This window comes from Mandrillus leucophaeus, unplaced genomic scaffold (assembly GCF_000951045.1).
Source record: "Mandrillus leucophaeus isolate KB7577 unplaced genomic scaffold, Mleu.le_1.0 Scaffold89, whole genome shotgun sequence".
NCBI classification, from domain to species: Eukaryota; Metazoa; Chordata; class Mammalia; order Primates; family Cercopithecidae; genus Mandrillus; species Mandrillus leucophaeus.
Genome location: NW_012109696.1, coordinates 4597210 through 4620337, shown reverse-complemented (window position 1 = coordinate 4620337; position 23128 = coordinate 4597210).

Genomic DNA, 23128 nt, shown 5'->3' with positions numbered 1-23128 from the left:
TTCCTTCCTTCCTTCCTTCCTTCCTTCCTTCCTTCCTTCCTTCCTTCCTTCCTTCTTTCTTATTTGGCTCCCCTGGCCAGCAGAACTGGGGAATCTTCAGGCATGTGGTTCCTGGTCATGCCTAATACTGGCTCCCTCTGGATAGCAAAGCCCAATATATGGGCTGGACCCCAGTGCAACTCCCTGGCCTGGTGCAGCTCTGTGGGTGCAGCAGCAGAAGGCCTGAGTTCTGAACAGGTTCCTGTGCCAAGTTCTATCCTTTTCCACTCAAATCACCACATCGAGCAAACAGAGCACCTCCGCAGGTGCTTTTCAGGGTCACACCGGGCCATGCTGGTTTCTAAGTTCATTTGTAGGCATTCTCATCCATGGAGCAGGAAAAAGGGAGGCAGCTCCATAACATCCGGCCAGGCCTGCTGCTTGTGTATGCCTGGCCCCTCCTGGGACAGCTGGTGGCTGCAGAAGTGCGGCCCCACACACGAATGGGACGTCACAACAGCGAGCACCACACACCCAGGACCCGCATTCGAGGGATGCACAGTGAGAAAGCTGATCCGATACCCAGACACTGACACAAGGCACAGCACACCCAGGCTTGCAGGGAAAGGGCTAACACTCTATCAACCTCGTTGCATATTGATAAGGACAACAAACCAAAGAAAAACGAGGAGGGGAACAATTCAAACAGCCAAAGGTACAACCACAAAAGAGATTCAACTGCAGCTCCCAGGGAAATACAAATGAGAACCTGCAGATGAACAGCTATTCCAAACCCGACCGAAATCGGTGTGGGGGAGCTGTGTGTAAGGATGGGGCGCCAGGGTCAGGCTGTCAGGCGTCTGCTCCTGCTGCAGCTCTGAAGCCTCGCAGGAGCCAGCCCTGGAGAGCAGGGCCCTCGCTCAGACACCCGCGGGCTTCCTGCGAGTACTTCACTTCATCACATGCCTTGAATAATAATGCAGAATGACACCTCCACGCAGGGCTGAGGGGATCCAGCGTGCCCCGCATCCTCCCGTCTAGACCGCCTGGGCACGGGGGAGTCTACACTTTTATTATTTTGAGGAAACACATTCCGTCATGAAGAAAATCTTTTTTGATCAAATTCTAACATCCAATTCTCCATGGCGCTTCGGTTCTGAACAGTATGAGCCCTGTTTCCTTTCTCTGACAATTAACATCCAGACTTTTAAATCTGAGTCCCAGGAGCTTCCCCAGGTCCTGCAGGAAGCTTGCAGCTCCCCACCACGTCTGACCCCAAGGCCAGTGCTGATCCCGGGGTCCAGTCTGTGGGGCGCACCTGACCTTCTGCCGTCTTGGCATACCTCCTAGGCCTAGCTGGGCCACCTCCTCAGGAAGTGAATGACAGCACGGGTCCAGTCTCCAGAAAGTAGCATTCCACAGCCTTGAGAAGGAAGCAGCCATTTTTCCCGGCCCACTTGCTAGCACACCTCGCAGGACTGCACTGGGGACTGCATCTTGTGATCCTTTGTCTGTTTAGCTTGTGCAGCTTGGTCATCCTGTCCTCCAGCAAGGTCAGGAGGAAGCGCATGTGAATGGGTTGCAAACCACACTTTGAGTGTGGTGTTGCCTCCTGGCCAATCAGAGCTGCAGCCTGCAGGGAGACGGCTCAGGTTGTCCCTTGGCACCATGGACAGGTGAGGGACATAAGCTATAGAACTGGGGCTACTATTGCACTCCCATAAAGGAGAGGAGAGAATCCCCAGCCAGCATTGAAACCTGGGTCTGCAGCCCCCAGGTGTGGCTCTTTCTACCCTAAAGCCCTTGATCTATGCTGAGTCTATTTCAGATGCTACTAGAATGTATGGCCACTGCTTAGGTGACCAAATATTTTCTACATGTTTTACTTGGACTAAAGAGAACTCATACTTTATGTGAATTGCAAATGATGATTGGCTGACTTAGCCCGTTTGACAAACTAGGGAAAAATGAATTTGCAAACAACATGATCGTCAATGAGTTAATACCCTCAATATACAAAGGACCCAAAAATAATAAGGAAAAGCAAAAATCCAGGAAAATAGACAAAGGACATTCACAATCTACAAAGAAGAAACATAAATTTCAACTAAATATTTAAAAGGCTTTGCTGTTCACTTGTGATTAGATTTAAATTGATGTCCATTTAGCAGAAACAACATTTTTCATCATCAGGTTAGCCAAGGTTTAAGAAATAATCTCAAGTTACATTTTACACAGCAGCAGGCAAAAGAGCTTCTGCAGGGGAACTCCCCTTTATAAAAGCATTAGATCTTGTGAGAGTTATTCACTGTCACAAGAACAGCACTGGAAAAGCCCACCTCCATGATTCAACTTCTACTCCCTGGGTCCCTCCCATGACACGTGGGAATTATGGGAGTTACAATTCAAGGTGAGATTTGGGTGGGGACACAGCCAAATCATGTTAGGTAGATAGAAACAAAATAAAAAGTCTGAAGAAAACCTGGTATAATTTAGGGCTTTACAGAGATTATCTGGGGGTTATAAAATCAGGAATGTTTGTTTTTCAAGTTTCTTTGTTTGATCATTTGCTTTGTTTACAATGGATATTAGTTGCTTTAACACCAACACAAAATTGTTACTCCAACATTACAAAAAGTGGGTTTTCTATTTGTAGCTCAGGAGAACTTGGTCACATAGCCAGGAATTATGCCTGTTGGTTGACCATAGCAGCTTCATGCTACTTTCCTACAGACTTGTTTGCAACAAAGCCCAGGCATGTCCTCCCTGCTCTATAAAGCGCTCCTGCATCTAAGCTCATTGCATTTCCATAACCTCATGCGATGTTCAGCACTGGGTGGCCATTTTTCTCTAGCTCTCTCCATTTATCTTTTTTCTTCTACAAGGTAGAATGTAGAATATATTTTATCTTTTTTTAACTAACAATAATATATTCTAGTTTCTGGCAGTAAATCCCTTTCGAGGGAATTCTGAAAAAGCCACCAAATATTTCTATAAATATCTGCAATCAAAAAGCCACCAAATATTTCTATAAATATCTGGAATCAAAAAGCCACCAAATATTTCTATAAATATCTGTAATCTTTGATTTCCCTTTTGAAAAAATTTCTACATAAATGTTTTTAATAGTCCTTTTAAGCTTTGTTGGTTTGATATACATAAGATGTTAACTGACAGACACATTTGGCCACTTCTTTGTGAATAAGTTTTCTTAAGCAATATACTATAGACAATATCAAAGTGTTATTGACTCGAAAACATGAGAATGTAGGTCAGGGACGGTGGCTCATGCCTGCAATCTCAGCACTTTGGGAGGCCGAGGTGGGTGCATCACGTGATCAGGAGTTCAAGACCTGCCTGGCCAACATAGTGAAACCCTGTCTCTACTAAAAATACAAAAATTAGCTGGGTGTGGTGACGTGCGCCTGTAGTCCCAGCTACTTGGAAGTCTGAGGCAGGAGAATCATTTGCACCTGGGAGGCGGAAGTTGCAGTGAGCCGAGACTATGCCACTACACTCCAGCTTGGGCAACAGAGCAACACTCCATCAAAAAAAAAAAAAAAAAAAAAAACCATGAGATTGTGAATTTTATCAGTATTTCAACTGATGTCCTTTTTCTGCTTCAAGACTCAGTCCAGGATCCCATGTCACATTCAATTGTTACCACCTGTGATGGCCCAAGTTGTGTTCCCACAAAACTCCTCTGTTGAAGTCTAACTCCAAGTACTTCAGAATGTGATCTTATTTGGAAATAGGATCTTTAGAGAAGTACCAGCTGGGATTACAGGTCCAGCTGAGGTTGTTGGAGTGGGTCCTAGTCTGATAAGACTGGTGTTCTTATAAAAAGAGGAAATTTGAACGCATAAAGAGAATCCAGGAATGTACAGGCACAGAACAAAGGTCAGATGATGACACAGCAAGAAGGCAGCTGTCTGCAAGCCATGGTGAGAGGCCTCACCAGGAACCAGCTCTGCCAGTACCCAGATCTTGGACTTCCAGCCTCCAGAACTATGAGAAAATAAATTTCTTCTGTGTAAGCCATTCAGTCTGTGGTACTCAGTTTGGCAGTCCCAGCAAACTAACCCTCTTTTCTTCTGTGTTCTTAACCTAGCTGGTCAATTATTTGTAGCATGTTCCTCAATTTGAGTTTGTCTAGCATTTTTTCATTATTAGAATGGTATTATGAATTCCTGGCAGGAATAGCATAGAAATGAGGCTGTGTCCTCAGTGCAGTGGATCAAGGGTTTCACAGTGTTCATCCATCGATTCCACTACTGTGATACCTGCCTGGCCTCCCCACTCTGCCTTAGTTAATAGTGGTTTTCCACTGTTGTAATCCTGGCTTTGATCATTGCATTCTGGCTGTGCAAGGTGTTCGCACCAGAGGAAGCTGGGTGAGAGGCACACAGGACTTTGTACTATTTTTATAACTTTTCTGTAAGTCTAAAATTAGTTTGAAATAATAACTGTAAAAATAAAGTGGTAGGATTCTATTTATCAAAGAGTATGTCAGGACATGAACATTTCCTGAAAGAATCAAGGGTTCTCTCAAAAAAATGCTTCCTCACAGCAAACATCCCCAATTCCAGATGGTAAGAGGAGTGTGGGGACAGGGTTGAGAAGATTTTCTAGAGTGAGGGAAGGGCAGCAGTGGCCCATGGTGTGGAATCGCTGGGAACGTGTAGAATCAGCATTTGCTCTTCTGAGAGTTAAGACCCTGGGTGAAGCCACCACATGCCAAGCTGTGGAGTGAAAGAACTTGCTGGGCAGGCTATTTTATCTGCGTCTCAGGCCACAGAGGAGAAGTTGCCAAAACAGGTCCAGGTCATGCTTCCTGGGCCACCTTCAGGAATGATTGCCTTGAAGTACAGAGAGAAAGTAGACAAGCTAAGCTTTCATTTTCCCTTTGCTATTTAAAGATAAAGGTAACTACCGCTAACAGAACACAAAACAAAACAAAGACAAAAGCCAAGTCAGTACATCCCTCTGCCAGGAGGCTGAGCCTGTAGGGGGATCCTTCATGAGGACCAGGAATGGCGCTCCCCAGAGGAATGTGACCTGGTCACCCAGGTGTGATCTGGGGATTTTCACCATGTGGTCGCTGCAATTCAATGTCGCATGAGAACATGTTGAGAGAGGTCCAAGGCACCCACTGGTTGTTGAATGAATATTAGGGCCTGGTCTTGTTAAAGATAACCATAGCTGTTTAAACAGTTAAAGCAAAAAAAAGCAGATTTGATTCAGAAACTATTGCAATAGGGGAACAGAGACCTCAGGATAAAACCGGGCTCGATTCTAAATACAGCACAGTCAAGTGTGGATTCATAGTGAAGAAGCAGGATTGGAGTCAGAGGATAGGAAATTCCTAAGAGGAAGCATCCAGGACAGCAGGTGCTCACTGGAGTGGCTCAGCCGGATTCCTGCTGCACCTGCGCCCAGCAGGCTGGAGGAGCAGGCCCAGTGAAAAGACGGCTTAGAGGAGCCTGACCGAAGTTTGATCAGGAATAAAGTCTGTGTCCGTCTTCAGGGCTGAGACCAGAGTGGAGAAAGTAGATGTTATCAACTTTCAATAACTTCCCCTCCCATCAGATCCGAGGGGCACTGTGCCTACTGCTGCATCGAGCGAGGCTGGCAGGGATCCAGCCATGCCAGCAATAGAGGAGACCTTCAGGACGGCTCCCCAGGGATCAGAAATAGCCCCTGGGTCCAGGCACCGTGGGTCAGCTCTGACACGCCAGCAGAGCGGCCTCTCTGGCCTTCATCGCCAACTTTTGTCCATGGCTCAGCCTCTGACTCGGGATCCAAGACCCTGGGGCTTGAGGAAGGGTCCAGTCATTTGTCATCTCTGCCTGAAGTGTGAACTTTTTTAAAAAGTAGGGAAAGAGATCATCCTAGCAATGGCAATCAACCAATTTAAATTTTAGTTTAACTACTTTGTTATTCAATTATTTTCTTGGTTCTTCTAATGAAGGAAAAAAGAAGTTCAAACTTTTTGTATGATCTTGGACATAGAGTGGCATTAAATATATATGAAAATCTGTGGGGTCAGATGGAAAGCACCGAGGAAGCTGTTGTCCGTGCTGATGACAGCAGCTGCTGGCTGAGGTCAGGAAGGGAAATAACTAACCAGGAGCTGCTTTCTTCCTTTTCTGAGCTCTCCTCATTCTCTTCTTTTACTCATAAATTCTTCTGTTTAATTATTTACAATAATACAGGCGACTTCTCCACTGTTGAAGTTGTTCCCATCTAGTTCAGGAACAATGAGAATACATCTAAGACTAATATCAGAAGTCTTGTCCATTTGGGGAAGGTAGAGTGCAATGCATTTTTAAAGAGGTGTCCATGTAACCCCTTTGAAATGCCTTTGACAGCCGGGTGTGGTGGTTCACGCCTGTAATCCCAGCACTTTGGGAGGCCGAGGCAGGTGGATCATGAGGTCAGGAGAACAAGACCATCCTGGATAACATGGTGAAACCCCATGTCTACTAAAAATAAATACAAAAAATTAGCTGGGCCTGGTGGCGGGCGCCTGTAGTCCCAGCTACTTGGGAGGCTGAGGCAGGAGAATTGCGTGAACCCGGGAGGCGGATGTTGCAGTGAGCTGAGATCGCACCACTACACTCTAGCCTGGGCGACAGAGTGAGACTCCATCTCAAAAAAAAAGAAAAGAAATGCCCTTGGCAGCCACCCCTTGGGTACCCCACTTTTGTTGATCACAGAATACTCTTAAGTCTTGAAGAGATAATAGCTACACTTATGCTAGAATTAAGAGAACTGCTACTATCTTTCTCATTGATAAGAAACAGAATGATACAATTGCTAAAAGCTGAATTTTTTAAATGATCTCTAATAACACCCTTGGAGTAGAGAGCAAAAACAAATATATGCATGTTACAAAAGTATGATTTGACTTGAAGTTTTCTCCCGACACAACTGAACCCCCAGCATTTCCTTCTGTTAGCTGTCCACCTGGGGAAATTTGATTTCCTGGGGATTATGGTGAAAGTGAGACCAGGTTCTCAATATTTACCCTAAAAATGACATCATATATTGTCTTACATTTTATCTCTATTTTAAATCACTTTTTGGAAAATTGCAATATGATATCTATTTAATTCCCACAAATTCCAATCCTAAGAATGAGAGACAATGTGGTTGCTATTTAGAATTAACATGTGGAAACCAATAGAATAGAAGCAATGCAATGAAACTGAAATCTTTTAAAATAACAAAGATCATCGGATAGCTCATTATTTTTAGCACTTCCTCTGTGCCATGCACTTTGCTGGGTGATTTTTATATACTAGATAATCTCCATACATTTTTACAGCAACCCTGAAATTCATCATCTCTGTCTACAAAATTCATCCTTCAAAAGGCAGGCAAAGCAGGAACTTCACTCCCCTGGCTGTACCTTCCGAAGCAGTGACTCTGTCAGTCTTTCCTCCACCTCAGCTGATTCTCAGTGTGGAGGACTTCACTCGCTCATGAATTTGGGGAGAGGACCCGATCCCGTTCTGCTGAGCACACTGAGCACTTCCCACTCACCTCCTTCTGAGCCTCAAGGCACTCAGATGTTCGTCTCTTTACCATGTTGTCCTGGGTCTGCAGCCCTGCGTGAGGCTTGTGGTTGGTCTATTTAAGGGCAGAAGCACTGGAAAATCCCTGTGGCTACTATTCCAGTGCCCCTTTTCTAATCAACTTCATCAGCAATAAAAGTGATGATTTATTTCCATCTTCTGTCTTATTTCTTGACTGGTCTTGAGATTGAGAGAGAAGCAGATGGGTGTTTATGCCTCAGCCCTTGACAAATCCAACAGCTTACTGTCCTACACTTAGATGTGAGGGTTCCAGCTGATGCCCTATTAGTGGGAGTGGCTGCCGGTTCCTGACACGATGAGAACACTGAGGATTCAAACCAAGGTTATCTACTGATTCCATCCCTGAGAAGCCTGACGGAGTCTGACTCAATCGTCCTGACCATCCTTTATGATTTCCAAATACCTCATCTTCTCCATGCATTCCAGAGTCTGGGCAGGTGTGGGAGAACCTACCTAGTTCTTCAGTCAAAACTACTCTTAAATCAGCCCAATAGATGTCTGTGTGTGTATGTGACTGTGTGTACGTACATATGTGTGGAGGCCTCAGACAAGGGAGTTGCCTTCCCTTCCCTGGTCATCTATCCCGTTGTCTCACTCTGAGTTCCCAGAATGGGAAGGCCATCTCACACTGCAGTTTACAGAGGCGCCCCTTGGTTTGTTAGGAGGGAAGATGGATTGCAGCACCTGGGCTAGCCCCGAGGGAACTCCCAAGCAGGACTCTTAATAATCCAGAGCAGGAGAGAACTCAGGGTGTCTATCCCAAGCTCTGCATTTGCAGATACAAAAACAGAGTCCATGAGACGCCAAGGGTATCCCCAGACCTTGAGGTGAGCTGTGGCTGGGAACCCCGAGTGGGTCCTTCCTTCTCTCTGTGTCTCTCTCCCTCCCTCCCTTCCTTCCTTCCTTCATTCCTTCCTTCCTTCCTTCCTTTCTCTCTCTCTCTCCTTCTTTCCTTCCTTCCTCCCTCCCTCCCTCCCTTCTCTCTTTCTCTCTTTCTTTCTTTCTTTCTTTCTTTCTTTCTTTCTTTCTTTCTTTCTTTCTTTCTTTCTTTCTTTCTTTCTTTCCTTTCATTTTGACAGAGTCTTGCCCAGGCTGGAGTGCAGTGGCACAATATTGGCTCACTGCAACCTCCACCTGCCGGGTTCAAGTGATTCTCCTGCCTCAGCCTCCTGAGTAGCTGGGACTACAGATGCGCGCCACCACGCCCAGCTAATTTTTGTGTTTTTGGTAGAGATGGGATTTCACCACGTTAGCCAGGCTGGTCTCGAACTCCTGACCTCAGGTGATCCAACCACCTTGAACTCCCAAAGTGCTGGGATTACAGGTGTGAGCCACCTCGCCTGGCCTGTCTCTGTGTCTTTCATCAGAGGCTCCCTTGCAACCTTCTGCTTGTCACTCCTCCCCCAGGAGTATCAGGAAGCCAGATGCAATGTCTTGGTCACCTATGGGTGTTGCCATTACCCCCAAAATCTGTATTCCAGCCGCCACCCCATACTTCTTCAAACCTGACCACTCCTGTGGCCCATTCTGATGGCTATGCTTATGGGATCCCTGTCAATCCTAAGGCTTTAGTCAGTGAGTGTAGAACCCAGGTGGGCAATCTGCACAATTCTGCGGAGCCCACCCTGGATATGGCTGCCTCCACATTCACCCACACTTGCTTTCACAGATGCTCAGCAACCCTGGCCTTGCATCCAGCAACAGCACCCTAAAAGATGACCTGATTCTATCTTTTTTTTTTGAAATGCGGTAGTTTTCATGCCATTGCCGTATTGTGGTGGAGTTGACAGTGCCACTAGCACCTGCGCCCCATCGTTCCCCGGCTGGCGAGTATCAGCCTCTCCCCTGGTTCCTGGCCAGGCAGCTGCTCACCTTGGAGCCTCTAGAGCTCATCTTGCCTCGGCTGGAGAGAAAACTTCCTCCCAGCCTCCATCAAGCGTGCAGGCCCAGCATGTCTCTCTCCACAGTCCCCCAAAGAGCTCCGCCCTCCTGACCTGCTTCTCTGTGTTCTGTTTAGTTTGCATGAAGCACACACATTCCTTAAGCACATGGTTTTAAGCCTGGGTTAGTGTGGTGGCGATTTTGCATTTTAAACCCTTTTCTTGGCTGGTAACAGTCTTTGCGCTGTCACCCTAGACGCCAGCCTTCCTTCCACAGCTCTCCCCTACGTCCTCATCTTGTGCTCTCACAGCACGAACACCCTATTAGACATTCTGGCAGGATGGAATCTTCCAGTCTCCAATCTGTGTTCAGCCCTCCTGCCAAAGTATACAACTGGTAGACCACGAGTGTCTTGGTGCTGTAACTGAATAGCGTCGGTTGTTTGAACATCTAAATTACAGGATATGCAGAAAGTACATAATGCAGTTTGTTGTGAAAGTTTCTTTTCAGCTAATCTTTTTTATTAAAGTATTTTCAAGGTCCTATGTGATGAAATTCTTCCAGGAATGTTTGTCTTTTTTTCTGTGTCCTGTCATCTATCAAGCAAGCCCTTTCCCTCTTTGCATGGAATTCCTCATTGTGTGTAGTGTTAAGGGACATGACATCCTTTGCCCTCCCCAGTGGAAGTCAAATAGGATTATCTTCTCTACCCCTACTCACTGGAAGTCAGAGATTTGGCAAGTGAGCCTCCCACCCAAGTCCTTGCGTTTTGAAGGAGAATCTCAGAATTGCTTGGCACTCTAAGGCTTGCCCACTGGGGCTATGGAAATACCCAGCCAGGGGGTGGCGTGTGCCCCCTTGTCAGTGATCTCTGCTCCTCCCTCTCTTGGTTCTGCCTGTGTTTCTCAGGGGTCCTCCAGTTTACCCACCGACTCTCTGAGCTGGCAACCCCCTCCTCTGGCATTCTTTCTTTGCCTAGTGAGGCAGAGTTGGTTTCCATTGTGGTGACCACGAACCCTGGGTGAGAGTCACCTTGTATATATAAGTTGAGGGAAATGGAATCTCAGTCCAGCTCTTATTTCCCAATTATTCAACATCTCACCACATCGCTGGTGTGAGATTACCCAGTGAGAGAGAGTGCATTAGTCAAAATAGACTGTAACCATGCATATCCTATTACACATATTACAGAAAATCAACATGGCAGACTTTGTAGAAGTGCCCAAGTCACATTTCTCAAGTTATATATTTTTATGAAGGGAAGGTCTGTGTCTGTAAACGAGAATTTCTGCTGAAACATTTTCACGTTACTTTTGAAATGTCTATTTGAATATTGTTTTTTATATCTTAATGGAGGAATGAAATTTCAATGGTTCGACTTGAAGGAATCCTGTTGAACAACTTTAAATCGTCGTTTTTCCATGATGATTTACTTGATCTCATTTCTTCCCCTTCCGTGGCCTTAAGATCAGCAAATGCACTGCATAGACTTTAGATACTTATCCCTGGAAACTTCCGAACTTTTTTCCCTACACTTTTGTATAAATGTTACATTGCCTTTTTCTGAAAATATTGTTTAAAATTCTTCCTAATTCACAGTGGGTACTGGACACAGGCCAAGATCACTTGATGAGATGTGAGCCGCCTGCTGTTAAACCTACTTATCCAATAAGATGCTGATGACCAGTGCCTGTGGCACTGGGATTACAACTTCTTTTCTCTTCACAGATCGGGACCAGTAGCCACTTGACTGCAGGGAACAAGGGCATCTCACATCTGGGCCCTAAGCCTCCTGCTGGAGGAAGGACTTCCACCGGACTCCAGAGTCTGGCCTCCAGGACAGCTGTGGTGCATCTGGCCATGGCTGTGGGAGCTCAGCTTCAAGCAGCCTGGCCAACAGAACTTGGGACAGGTTCCCAACCATGTCTCTTTCTGGAAGGCCCCCGTGGGAGCATGCTGTAAAGGACCCCATTAAGCTAGTAGGACCTGGGATTTCCAGATGAAGACTCCCTGTTTGGAAGGAAAATATACACGATTGACCTCAAGCATTTGTCCTGTTGAATAAATGTGTAGAGATGTCATGAAGCTTCCTGATGATTGCAAACTGCAGCCAAGGATCTTCCTAACCCAGAGAAGACTTTATTTCATGACCACTCGTTGCATTTAAATGAGGGTACGTCTGATTTTTAAGTCTTAAGGAAATGAACATGTTGAGGGGCATATATCGGAAACCTTCTGGGCTGACTGTCAAGGAGTTCACAGCATAGCCTAACTTTAAGTTGATTTTTGTTCTTTCCTAAGGTTGATACTGTTTAAAATACACATTTGTAAAAATTCTTTTTGATCAGGAAATTCTCTTATTCTTTTCTTTTTTTGTGAGATGGAGTCTTGCTCGGTCACCCAGTCTAGAGTGCAGTGGTATGATCTCAGCTCACTGCAACGTCCGCTTCCCAGGTTCAAGCGATTCTCCTGCCTCAGCCTCCTGAGTAGCTGAGATTACAGGTGTGCACCACCATACCCAGCTAACTTTTGTGTTTTTAGTAGGATGGGGTTTCCCCATGTTGGCTAGGCTGGTCTCAAACTCCTGACCTGAGGTGATTCACCTGGCTTGGCCTCCCCAGTTACTGGTTTTACAGGATAAACCACTGTGCCCTCCCTTTCTTAACTTTTATTTTAAACTTGGGAGTACATGTGTAGGTTTGTTACATAGGCAAACTTGTGTCACGGGGGCTTGTTGTACAGATTATTTCATCACCTAGGTATTAAGCCTAGCACCCATTAGTTAGCTTTCCTGATTCTCTCCCTCCTCCCACTCTCCCCACTCCAAGAGGTCCCAGTGTGTGCTGTTCCCCTCTGTGTGTCCACATGTTCTCAACATTTAGTTCCCACTTATGACTGAGAAAATGAAGTATTTAGTTTTCTGTTCCAGTGTTATTTTGCCAAGGGTAATGGCCTCCTGTTCCATCCATGTTTCCACAAAGGGCATGATCTCTTTCTTTTTTATGGCTGCATAGTATTCCATGGTATACACGTACCACATTTTTTTATCCAGTCTAACCATTGATGGGTGTTTAGGTTGGTTCCATGTCTTTGCTTTTGTGAAGAGTGCTACAATGAACATACACACACATGCATCTTCAGGATAGAACAATTTATATTCCTTTAGGTATATACCCAGTAATGGGACTGCTGGTCAAATGGTACTTCTGTTTTTAGCTTTTTGAGGAAACATCACACTGTTTTCCATGATGGTTTAACTAATTTACACTCCCAGCAGTGTATGTGTTCCTTTTTTCCCACAACTTCACCAGCACCTGTTATTTTTTGACTTTTTAATAATCACCATTCTCACTGGTGTTAGATGGTGTCTCATTGTGGTTTTAATTTGCATTTCTTTAATGACCAGTGATGTTGAGCTTTTTTTCATATGCTTGTTGGCTGCATGTATGTCTTCTTTTGAAAATGACTGTTGATGTCCTTTACTCACTTTTTAATGGGGTTGTTTTGTTTTGTAAATGTGTTTAAGTTTCTTACAGATGCTGGATATTAGACCTTTGTCAGATGCATAGTTTGCAAAAATGGTATCTCATTCTGTAGGTTGCCTGTTTACTCTCTTGATAGCTTCTTTTGCTGCACAGAAGCTCTTTAGTCTAATTAGATTCCATTTGTCAAGTTTTGTTTTTGTTGCAATTACTTCTGGCATCTTCGTCATGGGAAATCACTGCCCATTCCTATGTCCAGAATGGTATTGTCTGGGCTGTCTTCCAGGGATGTTTGTTTGTTTGTCTGTTTGTTTTTCACAGCTTTGGGTTTTACATTTAAGTCTTTAATCCATCTTGAGTTAATTTTTATGGGTAGTGTGGTAGTGTTAAGGAAGGCAACCTGGAAATTCTGAACTGACATAATGGAAGCTTTTAAGAGGGTTCTATGGACTAAATGTTTGTGTCTCCTAAAATGTACGTGTGGCACCTCTAACCTCCAGTGTTTCTGTATTTGGAGTAAAGGAGTAAGGTTAAATGCGATTAAGTGCGATTAAAAGGTTGGGACCCTTATCCAATAGTATTAATGTCCTATGTCCCTCTAAGAAAAGAAAGAGATCTCTGTCTCTCTCTCTACCTCACTCCCTCCCTCCTCTCTCTCTCTCTCTCCTTCCCTGCACTCACACAGAGAAAAGGCAATGTGAGGCCACAGTGAGAAGACAAGTGTCTATAAGCCAGGAAGGGAGCCGTCACCAGAAGCCAACACTCCTGGACCTTGATCTTAGACCCTTGGCCTTGAACTTTGAGGAATTAAATTTCTACTGTTTAAGCGGCCCTGTCTGATATTTTCTTATAGTAGCCCAGACAAACTAAAACAGGTGGCAGTTGATTTATTCACGCATGACCCAGGTCCCTGGCTTTGCACACAATAGGGGAGCAGTCTCTCATTCTATCTGTAAAGAAAGACACTGTGCTGTGCTCATCATTCTTGCCTCAAGTTTTGCTGGAGGGAGGTTTATTCAACCCTCTGTCAATCAAAACTTTCAGGATGAAATGCACCGTTAGTAAACTGGAACCTTGGATAAATGTCTTAACAGGAATTCCTCCCTTGGCAATAAGAAGAGGACTCATCCAATAATTGTTGGTAGGGTGCCCCTATGCTACTAGCCTCCATCAGGGCAACTTTCTGTTTGTGCCTTGTGTAACTAGAGTGACTTGTTCAGGACGATTCCATATTGACCAGGTGCTGAGTCATGGAGTCATGTCAAATCCGAACGCTTCGTTCCAGAAGTTTCTGTAAACTCCCAGAGTGCACATCCCAAGGTCTAAAGCTCTGTCCCTAGAATGTGAGTGGATGGGGTTTCAAGTACTGAATTGGCTTTTCAGATGGGTTTTGGTGTTGTGCTGTCTGCTAGCCGTGTCCTCACACTCAAGGTTCTGTGTTTTGTGTTTTGTTGTTGTTGTTATTTTGTTTTGTTTTTGCTGTCTATCAAGAAAAAATAATGTTGTCTGAGGCAAAAGTGGACTTGAAAGGAGTTGTTGCCAAGCTCATGGGGACGCTGTCAGACCCCTAGGTCCTGATGACAAGAATCTCTTCTTTTGGTCGTGATTGAGCTTCTTGAGCATTTGAATATGATTTCTGCTATGGGGTATGTCCCTAGCTATCCATATGATAAATGCACAATAATTAGAATAACCAGAGCAGTAGCCACTTTGTGCGTATTGGGAGTGCTGACCACCATCTTGTAGGGTAGAGTTCCAGAGAAGTCAAGGATGCCATCCACAGCTGAGAGCAGGACATGGAAGCAGCAGAATTCCTTCCTGGGGTGACTTCAAAGCCCCAACACTGTGAACAGATTTGGAATATTATTAGCTTTTAACCTTTGCTTATTCTACACACTCTTGTCTGAAACACTTAAAACTCACTGCACCTCTGACACCAAATGTGTGCAGTATTTCTTTCTTTTTTTATGCTGGCCTATCTTCCAACTCTCCAATGTCAACTGGGCATCCAATGATTCAATGCAATTCATATAGTAACTACCCAGAGTGGGGGCGGTCCTATAAGACTGTCCTTGTCTACAATGTGACTCGTATGTCCCAGGCCTCCCAGACCTTCTACTCAGGTGAGATAATTTGCTAAAACAGCTTATAGAACTCAGGAAAGCACTCTACTTCTTAGGACTAGTTTATCATAAAGGACACACCTTGGGAAGGGATGCATGGGGAGGGATCCAGGACGGCGCTGAGCTTCCACGCCCTCTCTGAGCACACCACCTCCCAGCACCTCCCCGTTTTCACCCATCCAGGAGTTTTTGGAACCCCACTACTTCGGGGTTTTATGGATTAGATTACATAGGCAAGACTGGTTAGATCCCTGGCCCTTGGTGATGGGGCTCCAACTGCAGCCCCTTTTCTTCTTGGAGATTGGAGGGTGGGGCTGAAAGTTCCTGCCTTCTACTCACAGGGATGTTCCTCTGGCAACCAGCCCCATCCTGAAGCTATCTGGGGACCCACCAGGAGTCACATCATTAGCATAAAATCACGATGGTTGAAAGGTGATTGTTAAGAATAACAAAAGATATATCCCTCTCACCCATCACTCAGGAAATTCAAGAGGTTTAGAAACTGTGTCAGGAGCTGGGAACAATGATCAACCATGTATTTCTGATTATTACATCCTATTAAACTGAAATCACCAAAGAGAAAGAAAATACCTTTTCCGTAGGTACTCTAACAAAGACCTGTTATTATTTATTTATTTATTTATTTATTATTTATTTATGGGATGGAGTCTTGCTCTGTCACTCAGGCTGGAGTGCAGTGGCATGATCTCGGCTCACTGCAACCTCCATCTCCCAAGTGCAAGCAATTCTCCTGCTTCAGCCTCCAAAGTAGCTGGGATTACAGGTGCATGCCACCACACCCGGCTAATTTTTGTATTTTTAGTAGAGACAGGGTTTTGCCACGTTGGTCAGGCTGGTCTCTAACTCCTGACATCAGGTGAGCTTCCACGCCCTCTCTGAGCACACTACCTCCCAGCACCTCCCCATTTTCACCCATCCAGGAGTTCTTGGAACCCCACTACTTAGGGGTTATATGGATTAGATTACACAGTCAAGACTAGTTAGATCACTGGCCCTTGGTGATGGGGCTCCAACTCCAGCCCCTTCTCTTCTTAGAGATTGAGGGGAACCCATCTTGGCTTCCCACAGTGCTGGGATTATAGGCGTGAGCCACCACACCCGGCCAAGACTTGTTTATTTATATTTTTTAAAAAGTGCTAAACTTAGTTAGAAACAAAGTCTTTGGCAAATGGGTTTACCTAGGGGACATTTTCCTGGTGTGTCTGTCCTGGAGTCTCAGGTCAGAGGCCACTGACTCCCACCCCTGTTCTATCAAAAGGATGCTCCCATATGGGGTCTATCAGAGGCTGAAGGACAGGGAACACGCAGTTTTGGAAGCTTCCCTCTGAAGAGGCTGACACCCCCAATGCATGGCCTCATGATCGGGAATCAATAAATTTTGATGACACCCCTTCATGTGGGATCCTCTGGCTCCTCGGAGTTACCATATCAAGCCTTAAAAAGTCTGTGCAGGTCTCACATGTACTCCTGCTGAACAGTTCAGAAAGGCAAAGGGGGCACAGAACTGCAAATGCACATCTGTATCATTGCCACTGCTGACTTTTAGGAAACCACACTCTAGGTTTTGGAAAGGAAAAGCTCTGCTCTCACCAATGGGTTGCTGGTCAGTGAATGCAGGTGTTTCTCTCAGTGTTCCAGGCAATACAATCTTCCCCCAGGTCTGCACTCTGTCTGCACTCTGCGCCCAGGACCTTCCAGCACTAAGGAAGATGCCAAAACAGGTCTGTGGGAAGAAGGAAATGCAATGGTGAAGAGGCTAAGAGGATCCTTACAGACCGTCAAATTAGTGATCCACATTAAATTTGTCTGAAAATCTCGGGTGAATACATCCGTTTAAAAGGATCTGTATTTGTGCATTACTAGAAGAATACTGAGGACAAACTTAGGAGTGGAGTGACATGTGGTCCAAAGAAGGTGACAGAAAAACCTCAATCCCTCCTGATGTCGAAGAGGATGACTCTTTTCTACCTATTTCTGAATCAAGGTCCACCTTCATGAACTTTGCATCCGGGACTGGTTAATGCACCCTCACGTAATAAATTCAATAAAAGAGGCAGCAAAACAAATCACTCAGAGAAGAGTCCATGGTCCCAGAACTCTTTGAACCTCTTTCACCATGAGGGGCTTTGACATGTGAACCTGTTCACCTGGATTAATTCTGCTTGTTCATCCCTGTTTGTTGGACACGAAGAGCTTCTATTTCTTTTGTTTTTAAATAAAGTACAAGAATTACTGTTTCCAAATTAGGCATTTAATATTTTAATAGATATTTCATCCTAAATGTGTATGAAGGGACATTGAAAACCTGGGGTCCTTGGGAAGATTTTCCAAATGAGAAGCAGGAAGGCTTGAGCCATGAATCATATGGTTCTTTTTAAATTTCTAAACAGATCCTGTAGTTACCACAGAAGGTTGTAGGTTTAGGAAGTTTTCTTGGATCTCTGACTCTGGAATAGAATTAGTGAGGAGCTTACCTTCGTAAGTTGACTGGACCCTCCCTGCTACTGTCACTGTCCTGGAATTTGGCACATGACACCTCCGTCAGTATCAAGATAGGAAGACATCGTCTCCTATTGACTCAAACCATCAGTTCTGCAGGATAAGCAAAGACATGTCTCATGACCCCCATAACTTTCAGGTGTATGTATTTCAATTCATGCTATTAAAGATATCATCAAGTTAAGATAAAAGATATTAAAGATAAAGCACTTTAGAGATACAAAAACTGAATCAAAGTGAGAGCACCTGAAAAGCACAGCCTTGCCTCATGGCACAGAACCCAGCTGGAAAATCAGGTAGAGATCAATGCTGAATGTCTTCTGCCCTCTGTCCTTTGATTGCAAAATGTAAAATGATGGTGAAATTTTGTTTGCTTCACTGCTATTGTTCAACTTTAGCTTTTTGAGGCAACGAGGGCATCTATATCTAATGAGAAACAGCACGTTCCCCCTTGCCCTACGGCAATAAGAAGGGGTCCACAATAACCAGGCATCTTCATACACATAATTGTCTCGTCAACGAAATCACTACAGACCTGGGGATGCAGACAGAGACTCACAGTCCCCTAGCAGTGACGCACAGTGGGTATTGCAGTTTTCCATAGTGATGGGTTGAGCCGGGAGCTCTGTTTTGTGGCTGGAGGTCTTAGAAGAGGCTTTGATTATCACCCAAGTGCACATTGAACAGAACCTTTGTTGTTAAGAGCATGGGCTCCGGGAACAACTTTATCTCCATTTTATCATCTGAGATATAAGGATAGTAATGGTTTCTACTTTACATGATTGTTGCAAAGACTGAATAAGTTAATACACATAAACTCCAGTGTTTGGTGTATAGCAATCTCCGTGTGAGTGTTTATTATCTTTCCTCACTTTTCAGTATTTTTTTTTCCTTCTGACTTTCTGTCTTGTCTTTATCAAGATGGTGTCTTCTTGGGTGTTACTAAAAACATGCATCTATTTTTTAACTTTTTCTTCTAGTTTCTGTAATAAATTATTTTCAGAAGTTTAGTGTATTCATTTTCATAAACACTTAAGTATATTTACTAAGCCTTGAGTGATAAGAGTTCATTGTCAACAACACGGTGTCTAAAATGTCTTTGGCCTATCTTTTATTCCCTTGAATGCTGATTAGGTCTCCTACTGATTGAGAAGGCCTAAGTGTTTACATTTGAGACTGCAACCTAAACACTGCACTAAATCAAATGTTCTCCTGTGTCACACAGATGTGTCTTCACACATTATGATATGTTATCTAAATAAGACCAGAGGGAAATTACAGACTGCCACGCAGTTTAGGGTCATCCTGCACTCTAAATATCCCACCACCAGCTGCCAGCAACCTCAATTCCCCCTGACCCCTCCCCAGGCAGTTGTTACCCCACCCCCACCCCAACCCACCCAACCCCAACCTGGTAGCTGGCAACCAAGCTACCCTGGGAAGATGGTACCACCTAGTAAGCAGATTGGGTAACTGTAAATCTCAGTGTTTTCTCAAACTCCGCCTCCCTCACTTCCCCCACCTACCAAGGGGGATTGCAAAACTGGTGTGTCCTAGTACTTTCTGCTTTTCACTGTGTGCAATTTCATCCATTCTCCAATTATCAACTTCATTGCCTGTTATCCCCTGACTCCTCACCTACCCCAATGCTTGTTAGGCACGTGGATTTCTTTCCTTCTCTCCCATCCTCATGCGTAAGAAGAAAAGTTGGGCAACACTTCTCATGACAGTGCTCTACTTAGAGGGTGGGGATCCCTTAAAGAGGTCTGCAAGAACTGATGAGAAAATGCATGTGCTGAGCCCAGACGAGGCCCTTTCTCAGCCAAGCAGTCAGAGAATCAGTGTCATCAATGTTGTTGCTATCATTATTAACCTCTGAACTAAGAAACTGCAAAATGCAAGGTAAAACTAGCTTCCAAAAATCCAGACATATCCTTCTGGAGCTCACAGCTATTCTTTCTCATTTAATTTCTACTTTTTCTTTAAAAAATTGAAGATGCATACTTTAAAAATATATCTATTTTAAAAATTCACTCATGTTTAGTTTCAAGCACTATAAAAGCATTATTTTCTATTTCCCATTGCAAACCTTTATTTTTTCCCTATGGCATTAAAGTTGGGGTGGGGGCTTGCAGATCCAATTGAGAGCATGAATTCATGCACTTGCCAGCATCTGCTGAGCACCAGCTGTCTATTCCACCGTGCTCGGGACCTCAGGCAGGGCCGTGTTGAAGATGTCACTCCCACTCGCAAACAAAGGCAGGAGGTGAGCAAACCTTTGGGGTGATTTTGGAGGTTGCCCTGGACCATGTTAAGGGCTTCAGAGACACCAGAGTGAATCTAGCGGCCCTGAGGACACAATGCAGACTCTGAGCAACTCAATAACATCGTCAGAACCACACTTCCACAAATGAACCTTGTTGCTCAGTTACGATGATAGCTCCCATTTATCCAATGCCTCCTCTGTGACCGGAACATTAGACACCTGATAGCATCTCCTTCCCCACAGTTCTCTGCGATAGGTGCTTGCATCTCAGTTTTAGACATGGCAGAATGGAGACTATGAGAGGTAAAATCTGAGAAGTGATATGCCCAGAATATGTAACTGGGTACCTACTGTGTGCCAGGCACTGTGATAGACAACAGGTATGGAGAATGGCATTGACAGAGGCACTGATGCTACAAATCTGACTTTCTAACATCAAAGTCTCTCTCTGATATGGATCTGTGTCCTCACCAAATCTCATGTTGAATTGTAATTCCCCACGCTTTAGGTGGGGCCTGGTGGGAGGTGATTGGATTATGGGAGCAGTTTCTCATGAATGGTTTAACACCATCCCCCTTGGTACTGTCATTGCAATGGTGAGTGAGCTCACACGAGCTGCGGTAATTTAAAGTGTGCAGCACCTCCTCTTGCTCTCTCTTGCTCCTGCTTCGGCCATATATCACATGCCTGCTTCCCCATCATTTTCCACCATGATTGTAAGTTTCCTGAGACCTCCCCAAAAAACTGAGCAGATGCCAGCACTGTGCTTCCTGTGGACTGCAGAACAGTGAGCCAGTTAAGCCTCTTTTCTTTATAAGTTACTCAGTCTCAGGTATTCTTTTTTAGCAATGCAAGAATGAACTAATACACCCTCCCTCCACTCCACTGCGGCTCCCAGATCTTGTGGTCTGGAGTCGAATAGCAGGGGCCTCCCCAGTGGACAGTTGCCTGGGAGGAACATGGGGCACACGCTGGTGGCATTGAGGAGAGAGAAGAAAGTGAAATCTGGAAATGTTTCAAGGTAGAACTGAAGGCAGATAAGACATGGCTTCTCCTCGAATGTAGACGTGAGAGACAAGAATCAAAGATGAGCATCCTTTTTGAACTTGAGAGAGAAGGCAAGTTGTCAAATTGGTTGACAAAAATATGGATATCAGGATAAGGCCCATTCATAGAAGATGTAGATAATGTTGGTTTTGGAAAGTTGAGTATGTGGCTAAAGAATCCGGATTCTGAGATTCAGGAAGCAGAAGGCAGGACCTCCAGAACGAATGCAGAGGAGACTGTCTAGGAACACCCATGGGGTGTGGCACGTACCTGCCCAGAAGAAGGATTTAAACCCTGTGAAGCGCAAGGTCGTCTGAAGGGAGTACAAAGTAGGAAAAGAGGGAGGCTGGGCCAGGCTTCTGGGAGAGACTCCAGGCGGGAAGAGACAGCTGAGGCAAGGAAGCGGCACGCAGAGGTGAGTGAGGGCTGGGGAGCCAGGGAGCCGAGCGTGTCTCTGAAGTGGGAGGAGGAACGGACCCCCATGGCAAATCCCATCAACAGGAGGAGAGTGGAGGGAGCCAGGCCACCGGGTCTGATGAGCACAAGGCCACCAGCAATCTTTAAAGGGCAGTTTCAAGAGACTTGTGACCCTGACTTCAAGGAGTTCAAGACATCAGGGTTGGTGAGGACTTGCAAGGAGGGGGCAGGCCACCCTCCAGGAACCAGGGCAGGGAGTGGGGTGCAGCCTGTGGGTCTCCCAGAAACTGTCAGGGTGACAGAGGCCTCTTTCAGGGTGGCGACTCCTGGCTGAGATGAAGGCCTCAGTGGAGAGGAGGAGTAGGATGCAAGAAATCTACGGGAAAATGAACTAAGAAGGTTTTGATGGTAGAGAACAGGGTGGGCTTAGAGAGAAAGGAAAGAATGGGGTGTGATGAGGTGGTAGGAAAAGAGAATCAGACTCACCAACGCAGAATAATAAGAATGTACATAAGGGGAATGAGAAGGAGGCTAGGACGAACGTCCTGGACCTCAGCAGAGGTAAAGGGTGAAAGTTACAGTTACGCAGGATGAATGAACCTGGAGTCTAATGACGGATACACAGGGCGATCTGCTGCGTGCCACGAGGGATCCATCCACAGGGGGCTCCACCATGTGCCAGGAGGGATCCACAGGGGACTCCACCACGTGCCACGAGGGATCCATCCACAGGGGACTCCACCACGTGCCACGAGGGATCTATCCACAGGGGACTCCACCATGTGCCAGGAGGGATCCACAGGGGACTCCACCGCATGTCCGGAGGGATCCACAGGGGCATCTACTATGTGCCAGGAGGGACCCACGGGGTGATTTGCCATGTGTCAGGAAGGACCTCTAGGAGGATCTACCACATGCCATGTGGTAGATCTAGATTTCATGTTACAGCATGAAAACTAGAGAAAATAATATTGCATTGTATACTGAACATTTGCCAAGAGAATCAATTTTAGCTGCTACAAACACACAAATAAAAATAGGGAACTATGGAAGGTGATGAATGGGTTAAGTTCTCAACTTCATCATCATTTCACTGTGCATATACGTATATCAAAGCATCATGTTATACAACCTTAAATACATGAAATTAAAAATAAATCTCAGAAAAAACTCTGATGCCATTCTTATTCCTAAAACATGACATTTTGATGAGAAATGTTGAAGGAGAAACACGAATTCAACATGATTCTGAGTACAAAACCCCTTGGGCCGTCATGTTTTCAGAGGACCGCTGTCTGGAAGCCTCATCCAGGAGGTGAGGTTCGAGGTGGGCCAGGTTTCCTCCTCCTGTCCTGTTAGCCCTCCCTCCCCAGCCCACTCTGCCTGCAGCCTCCTGGGTCTTGCTCCAATAAGACCGTCAGCAGAAGAGGAGGCCGGCAAGCATAGGGAGGATGGGGAATTTGAAGAAAAGCCCCTGCATTGAGAGCCCATTGAGCTAGGAAAGAGGGAGATCCATGTGAACAAGTGCATGTGCTGGCAGCCGTGAGGCGCCCGCGCCATAGAACCTGCCAGGGGAATGGCCCCATCCATGTCACATGCATGTCCGAGAGACCATTGGAGGCACAGCCTGTGCTAGAAGCTGCACAAGGTCAGAGGCTGCACCCCAGCTAGGAAATCCTCAGGGCCATGTGTTTATTCCACATTTCCCCCAATCAGAGTTAGAGACCATATTATTGGGGCCTTGTTGGCTACAGATGAGGACAGGCTTGAGGACATAGTCATGGGAGCATGTGGCTGCCATGAGAAAGAATT